Here is a 7758-nt window from a genome sequence, read left to right as displayed (position 1 = left end):
CATGGAGGAAGGGTTCTCATCCTTGATCCGTACGACACGCGCACTAGATCAGAGGGTGGCAGCAATCGAGGCCACCTTGGGCACTCGCGAGGCGTCCAGCTCAGGAGCAGGGGACCGAGGTAGACCCAAAACCCTTCTATCACAACACCACCAGAAATCCAGTCTACTCCAGCTAAGGCAAAATGTGGGGCCACATTCCTAACCGGGAGGCCAAGATGCGGGATGCCTAGGGGTGAAAGAATGGATTAACACACCGGGCTTCGGGGACGAAGCCCCTCGTAAGGGGGGGAGAGTGTAACACCCCGTGTTACGATCCCTAAAACCAATTAATCATTTAACCAATAACCCAAAAGAAAGAATTAAATTACAGAAATTAATTAGGATAAAGGCCCACCATAGTCCGTGGACCCTCATCTCTAAACCCAATCCTTAGTCCTAAAAGGAATCGAGTTAGCAAACCTATGGTAATTAGGCCCTAAGTAAGACTCTTAAATATATAAATAGGGAACATAAGGAGGCACCTAGAACTCCCACCACAATAATCTCTCACCACCCAAAGAGCTCCAAGAATTCCCTTAGAAGAAATCAAGAAAGCAAGAAAGCTTAAAGAAAGACCCTTCATAGCCAAGGAATTAATTAAGGCTAAGAGGTAACCCATGTCTCAACAAAACCTATTTTCATAGCTATGATTCCCCTCTTAGGATTTCCCCATATTATTGTGTATTGATGATTTGTGATATTATTATTGATGATTGGTGGGATGACTCCATGGGTGATCTTGATAATGAGAGGTTCTTGATAATTATGGTGTTATTGATGATTATATAACGTTCTTGATAATTATATGGTGTTCTTGATGTTCTTAGTGATTATATGAGGTTCTTGATAGTCATAGGTTATTCCTACCGAATCTTGATTTTGGAAGATGAATTGTGTTCTTGTTGATTTAAAAATAGAACCCTAGGTTATGTCGTGGAATTCGTATGATATTATTCTTGGTATATTGGGTGGGAATTCACATGATTGGGTGTTGATTATGTTTAGAAAAGCATGATAGGTTATGTGTCGTATGTTTCTTGATTTTGATCCGTTAATTGTCTACGTGCGTTATCAATTGCGTTTGAAAGTGTCTAAGCATGGTTTCGGGTTCCACAAAGGTTCCCGGGGCATTTTTGGTGAAAAAGAGTCAGTGGGGGGTAGGGGACCCGCCACCTACCCGCGGCCTAGTCGGGCAACGCCGGCAGCAGGCAGCCGGCGGGCGGGCAACTGCCTGCCGAGCACCCGCTGCCCGGAATAGTAAAACGCCGGCGGGCAGCCGGCGGGTGACCCCTCACCCACCAGCTACCCGCTGGTTTGTACCCCAGCTTCCCCGTTTGATGTTCCCCCGACCCCCGTGGTGTCCCAACAGACTCCGTCTATCGTGTCTATGTCTAGTTTGATTTTCGGGTACCGTTCGTAGGTCGTATGAGTCTTATATATTGCATGCTTGTTGAATTGGTATCCCGTTGACCTAGGTGAAAGAAGTATGAACCCCTTAGGAATATTCTTAGTATGTGAAGGATCACGCATAGGTTTTGTAATACGTTTTCTCCCCCTTCCCAATGTGTTAATGTGGGTTGCATGTGCTTGCTATGTGTTATGTGTGCATGTTACCCCGATTTGGTTGAGATCAATCGTGCTATACGGGCAGTCGGGTGGGTTGAGAACCATACCGGCTGTTAACCGGGCTAGTAGAGACCGGTCAGGTATATAAATATTATATAGGACTGAGGTCCACTGTACGGGCAGTTGGATGGGTTGAGAACCATCCCAACTGTTAACCAGGCTGGTAGAGACCGGTCAGGTATATAAATATTATATAGGACTGAGGTCCACTATACAGGCAGTTGAATGGGTTGAGAACCATCCCAACTGTTAACCAGGCTGGTAGAGACCGGTCAGGTATATAAATATTATAGAGGACAAAGGTCCACTATACGGGCAGTTGAATGGGTTGAGAACCATCGCAACTGTTAACCAGGCTGGTAAAGACCAGTCAGGTATATAAATATTATATAGAGCTGCGGCTCATCGGTCGGTTGCGATCGACCCCTCCGTATTGTGAGACGGGGCAGGGTGCTGCGGGGCCGTGTCAGAGCTATATGCGCTGACCCTCATGTATAGGCATGCGATTGGTCCTGTGGCGCCAACAAAGTGTGCTATGTGATGAGATGAGAAGAATTGATGATATGACTGTTATGGAAACATGACCATAAGGCTCTTGCTAGTAATGCTTAATTGTGATTATTGGTTGTGCTTATCTATAACTGTGCCCTATGTGAGAATTGTATATTCTTGATTATGACTGTTGATTGTGTGTACCCCTATTTGTCGAGTCGGTTCCCTGATTTGAAAGCTAGAGTCTCTTAGGATAAATCTTCATGCTTCGAAATGACATTTCGTATATCTATGTATATAACTATATGTATTGTATTTCAACGTGTTGGAGTGGGTTACCAGCATCTCTCGCTGAACAGATATATTTGGCTTTCAGGCACAGAAGAATAAGTCACTAGAGCGCACTAGAACTTGGAGCGTAGAAGTAGATAGTTTCCCTTTCGGCCTGCGTGCCATGCTTATGCATTTACATTATTGAGGATATTAGTTAGTTAGCCTGTGCACCTGAGTTCTCTAGCTCAGGTGTGGCATAGCACCCCGTACTCTTGTATTATGTTTTGGGATTTAATGAGATTTCACCTTTATTTTATAAGTTTTAAATGTCTTGAAAATCTGGGGTGTTACAACCCCGTGGGCTCGGGGCCCAAGAAGAATAGAGATCAAGCCCAAAAAGAAAAGAGAAGCCAAAGAGGAAAATGGAGTAAACCGAGGAATCGGCTCGACCCGGGAGTCGGCGCGGGTGTGGGATCGACACGGGTAGAAAGTCGGCCTAAACTAGCTGTTAACCTATATCAAACTCCTAATTATTACCCTATTCACCCACAAGGCCAAGTAGCCGTTACCCTACTAAACCACCTATCACTACCCATCATTTCCCCATTAACCACCCAACGTTTACAACATATTATTTCCATTGACTACCCCATTAATTACCTAAGTTACTACTCCTTATAACCTCCAAAACTCACCCATAAAGCCTAATAAATCCCTGTTAATGACCCAACGGCCATATTTTTGAACTTGTTGCTATAAAAGGAGGAAAGGAGCAAGAGGTGGGGGACAACCATTCTTACATACGGAGAGGCCACATATCACTCTTCTATAAACACTCTCTCAAGGAAGACTCCATTCATTCATCTACATGTGAGAGGACTCTCCCAAGTACTATTCTCCCACTCACTATTCTTTCTCCTCTAAGAAGACATATCATTCATTCATACATACAAGCACTCTTCCTACACCACTCTCCCAAGAGAAGGCAATTCACATACACAACAACAAGACTATCAAGAAGACTCCATTCTACCACAAAGAAGCATACTCCATCTCTATATACAAAGTATAGCTCTTTCCCTACACGATATTTTCATACTACATGTACAAAATAGCTCTACAATATGTACAAAGACACCTACAAAATGCATAGTGGAGTTAGGCTTGTCACCGCCCAAAAAGGCCTGTGGTTTTCCTTTCGGTTTCCACGTACAAAAAGCATTGAGTTATACTTGTTTTACTTATTTTTCTATAAGCCGCATGTGAAAGGTGTATCCACCGACTAAGGTTGTATTGGACCTCCTTGGGCCCAAAAACCCTAAAACCAACAGACATATTTATGATGAAAATGAGATTGATAGTATATATACCAGAGGATAAAGATGACACACTTGATAATAATGATGTTTATCGAGACAATGAGATGGTATCTAGTAATGGCATAGCTGTGGAAATATCGGATGACATTACTACATCCTTGCATATAGTATGTGTTGAATTAGAGATTGTGGAAGCTATTGTTGTGCAATCCAAAAGAATTGAAACAGAAAGAAATTTTGTAATATCAGATGATGAAGATGAATCTCCTATTGAGTATGATAGTAATGATGAAGAAATGAATGACGATTCTGATGATGAAACTGAAGATTCATGAGTGAATTGCTTAATTGTTTTCTTAAAGTATATTAATTAAATAGTAACTATAGTATGAATTGGCATATTAAAAAATAACAAACTATTAATTTACCTAATTACTTTTTTCTCACACTTCTACAAGTTGTGAAATGGGCACCAGGTCAATCAAAAAAACGCGACAGGTTTTCATCATCAAATGTTGAAGTCACTAATAGGATTTCACTCACCACTAATACTGGGGTGATTTGTTCTACAACTTCTCTTCCATGATCTAATCCTGAAGTGAATCATTCCCAATCTATAGATCAACTAAATCAAAGCATGACATCCTCTTTATCACCAGATGCAACACCAAACACAGGTTAAAGAATTTTAAAATAAGAAATGCAATGATATCAATAGAAACATATTATACTTCCTAACACTATAATGTTGTAAACATTATTTTTTTTTTATTTCGCACTTACTTTTTAGATGGTGGGTTATCGAAAAAGAATCCATGTAGAGGACCGACAAGAGGGATTGGATTGGTAAAGAGGAATGAGGTTGCCAGGAAAAAACTACAAGTTGTTATTGATGCAGAGCAGGGACGTCCTTTAAATCGAATTGCATCGGCTAAGCTATCCAATGAACTTGGCCAAATTGTTAGAGATTACATGCCATGTCCAATAAAATAATCTAAATTTACCGAGGAAGAAAAGAATTGTGCTTGGGAATGATTTATTGTAAGTACCTAACAAGATTGAAAATTTTCAAATTTGAATAACATTGTTTTTGCTAATATAGAAACTATTTGCAGTATTTATTTAGGTACCAAACTTCTAAACTTTATACAGTAATTTTTTTCATTGTTATTGGTAGATGAGGTTAGATATTGTTAACTTTCGAGAAGATTCTCGAGTCTTTCAATGTGTGGAGAATATTCTGAAAGTTCGCTATAGAAACTACAAGCATGCATTACATAAAGAGTTCTTGAAATATATCTCTGCAACTAAGGCAAAGTTACATGTTCCTAAAGGTCTAACATATGATCATTGGAATGAGCTATGCGATTATCGGTATAAAGGGGATGTACAGGTTTTTTTCTTCCTCAACATAAGTTATATGGTTCTACTTTTTGCATTGATAGAAATATTTATATAGTTGTGATGCTTAATATTCTAGGTGAAATGCATGATAAACTCTAGGTGTCGCGGTCAACAAAAAATGCCACATAATCAAGGAAGAAAAAAGAAGAGGGTTGTTTTCTGCCTGATAGGATTGCTTTGTTTAAGTTCAAACGCTGTAAAAATAGCATGTGGATTACAAATGAAGCTGAGAAGAACTATGCACGTGATTTTAGAAACATTATGCAATACTAGTCTTCAACTATTATATGATCTATAATATTTTATAATATTTTTTCATTTAAGTGAATGTGTCAATTCTTCAGAAAAAAATGATGGACATGCTTCAGACTTCAGTTGTAGAAAGAAACCAATGACTATTGATCAGGTTTATGATGTTGTAATGGGCAAAAGATCAAGATATGTTAAAGGAATGGGAAATGGGCCAAAACCAGTGACATCTACATGAACTCGAGCAAACAATTCACATCTTGAGGAAAAAAATGAAAGCAACAATGGAAGAAAACACTCAACTAAAGAATGAAGTTCAAGAATTGAAGATGAAGTTTGAAAGATATGAAAAGTATGAAGAGTTACTTGCTGCATTAGCAGCAGAGAGATCTGCCCAAGGCTAGTATCGATATATATTATTAAATTACTATTATTAATTATTGAATTGAACTTCTTATAATAACTCGAATGCATCTTTAAAAATTGTAAAATTATAGATCTTAGTAACTATTTTTTTGTGAATTACAAGGTAAGGTACACAACCAAATTTAAGTTTTGTTTTGTTTTGTTTTTTGTTTTTTGTTTTTTTTTTTTTGATAAGTTTTAGAATTACAAGGTCTTATGATAAGTTGAAGTAAACCAACTCATAACTTTTTATTTTTTAATTGGCTTTGGTAGGGTATAATTCTGAGCATAATTTGTACTTTTGGAGTTAAAAGCTATGTGAACAATGAGCCAACAACAAACCAAAGTATTTTGTGAATGGAGTTGGAGCATCTTTTGTACCATTACTGAAAGGAGTTGTGGAGCATCTTTTGTACACAACTTTTTTCTAAAGGAGCTATTAGCGCTCTCACCAACTTTAACAAGAATTTTAAAAGATTCAGTGAGTATTTTTTTTTTTTAATTTACTTATGATAATTTCTTAATGGCTGAAGTGTCATCCCGCACCCTCAACCAATTACAATTCTTCATGCGCACCCTAACCTTTTATAATTGCTGTTTCGATCCACAAACTAATTATTTTTTTCCATCTAGAACATTTCACAGGTTTTCTGGTTTGCTTGATGACATGGCACCGGTATTTACTGATGTGGCTTTATTGATTTTAATTTAAAAATAAAAAGTATGAGAAAGAAGTACATGTAAGCATTTTAATTTTTTTTTTTTAAAAAAAAAAAACCCACACGCTCTTGTTCAGTCTACACCGATCGGAAACCTCATCCGATGTGCGTTTTTGGCGGTCGCGACAGGCCTTCTTCTTCCGGTGACTCTTGACTGGGCTTGGGCTCCTTATTCTTCCGTTCGTTTATGTGCAGTACTTCTTAAACCACACTCCAATATTTAGAAAGCTTTCGAAATCAGACTGTGGTCTGCAAGAGAGATCCATAGATAACTAAACAGAACTAGGCAATACCGCAATACCAAGTCAAGTGCTAGTCGATAGATATAGGAACGCTTACCTTTTCAATCTCATGCACGTCTTCTGGGAAGAATATCACCTTTACCTCAACTCCTTTTTCCTTCAAAGTTCGTGCATACTGCATCAATAAAGGACACACTCGCTCTTTGAGAATGACATATTGGATCAAATATTTGATAAATGCAAGTGTACATAATCCCCCCATGAGTGAGGAAACATCCATCGAGAAGTGTAAATTCCATCTAAATGTAGTTATATTATTAGATTATATACATTTATCATGGTCATTTCTCCGAGCCGAAATCACTCACATACACATGCGTATATGTGTGTGCGGGCGCATGTACAATACGAAGCAACAATATCCTGTACAAGTCAAAAAGCCAACACAGAAAACAGTATAGGCGGCCTTACTTGCAATCCCGTGGAAACTGGTACTCGAAGATCCTTAGCGCCTAAAAGCATGAGTGTAGGAGTTTTAACCTGCAATATTCAACAGAATTATGTAGGAACCTACAATACGTAGCGGAACCTTAGCCCCTACGATCCCATGGCAACTGAAAAATCCATTCTCCTTCATATAGAAATGCGTGGAATCTCCTTTCCCTTTCGAGCACCCATCCTTTCTCCCCAAAAGCTCCGCAAACGCTTCCAGTAGCGTTTCGCCGCAGGCGAGGTAGGTGCAGTGGTCCCTATAAGCTGTAATAATGCAGTCCTTTATGGTAATCTCCGCCTTCATGCCTACCGCGATGGCTTCCTAGCCGTCGTAGAGGTGGCAGAATCCGCGAATAAACTTCCCCTTGTACAGCGAGTCGGAGGCGATCTCCATCTCTACGGTGCGAGACGGAGGATCGATGTTGTGACTGCTGAAGGGGAGGCTGGTCTCCACGGCGATGGCTACGGCGGAGTCCGTAGACAGGGTAGACAGGTGGA

At 39.5% G+C, this 7758-nt stretch overlaps 1 long non-coding RNA gene across 1 annotated transcript; it reads left to right on the top strand.

The window, feature by feature from the left end:
- Positions 1-4195: 4195 nt before the first annotated feature.
- Positions 4196-7525, top strand: LOC109185590. The gene is made up of 3 exons (XR_002054985.1): positions 4196-4206; positions 4604-4610; positions 7410-7525. It is a non-coding gene; the product is annotated as an uncharacterized LOC109185590 (long non-coding RNA).
- Positions 7526-7758: the final 233 nt, after the last annotated feature.

Source organism: Ipomoea nil, unplaced genomic scaffold, assembly GCF_001879475.1.
Source record: "Ipomoea nil cultivar Tokyo-kokei standard unplaced genomic scaffold, Asagao_1.1 scaffold1334, whole genome shotgun sequence".
NCBI classification, from domain to species: Eukaryota; Viridiplantae; Streptophyta; class Magnoliopsida; order Solanales; family Convolvulaceae; genus Ipomoea; species Ipomoea nil.
The sequence above is the reverse complement of the archived record's forward strand: the minus strand, read 5'-3'. Positions and strand labels throughout refer to the sequence as shown.